Here is a 1019-nt window from a genome sequence, read left to right as displayed (position 1 = left end):
ATCACGAATATTTGTTCAAGTTATCGCCTTTCATAACCGGACGCACGGATGATGACGGACGGACGGACGGACAGATAAATTAATTCCCTGGACACTCGCTCTGGCAAAAAGCCCGCCACACCTCCACCACTAGACCAGACCCTCATAAGACTCCCAATAAACCCGTCGTTCTTCCTCCATTCATGTCCAAGTCAAGTGGATCAAACTCACCACGTTGCCAGGGCCTCTAACTCTCACTTCGGTAGTGACATCAGAGACAGGTTATGATATTGTAAGTTACTGACTGTCAAAATCGTTTCCAGAAGTCCCGACAAAGTATTGACTGGTTTAACCTGTCTGACAGCGCCAGGTGTAATTCTGGACTACACAGAGTAGAATTATAGATTACATAAACCGAGGACAAGTTCTGTAAGGATCTTTATTAATAACACGTGAAGAAAACTGAGGAACTACCTGGAGTTATACTCTAAATATTAGTGTTTATGTGTTTCCCTATAAAGACAAGCTGAGAAATATCTTTAAGGTATAGTATGTCTCAGGTCCTATCTCTTAACACCACACTGGGGAAAAAATACCTATTATTTACATTAAATCACCTGGAGATTAGATAGCCAACTTATTTCACCTGGGCTTAACCACCCTAACATTAACCCAATCTAACCTTGTCTAATCTCCCCAAATTTCCCGTTAGGGGTGAAATAAACTGACGTATTTAATCCCCAGGTGATTCGTAACATTAAATTCTGATCCTATTTTCTTCATTTACTATAAGGATGAAATACAATCAGTGAATTACCCAACACGCCTTATCGGAAATGTTAGATAACAGGAGAGAGACGCAGAAGAAAGGTAGAAAGTACTGGATGGCCAGAATTACTCATGAGCCGCGTCAGGAGGTAGTACCGGGGTGATGACTTACAGCAACCTGACCCGGGGGTGCAGGGAGGGGCTGAGTGACGTTGAGCGGGCCAGGAGCTAGGACTGGAAAGCTCTCAGCAGCTCCAGTCAAGTGGATCAAT

The sequence above is a fragment of the Homarus americanus genome, unplaced genomic scaffold, assembly GCF_018991925.1.
Source record: "Homarus americanus isolate GMGI-L3 unplaced genomic scaffold, GMGI_Hamer_2.0 scaffold18782, whole genome shotgun sequence".
Classification (NCBI taxonomy): Eukaryota; Metazoa; Arthropoda; class Malacostraca; order Decapoda; family Nephropidae; genus Homarus; species Homarus americanus.
The sequence above is the reverse complement of the archived record's forward strand: the minus strand, read 5'-3'. Positions refer to the sequence as shown.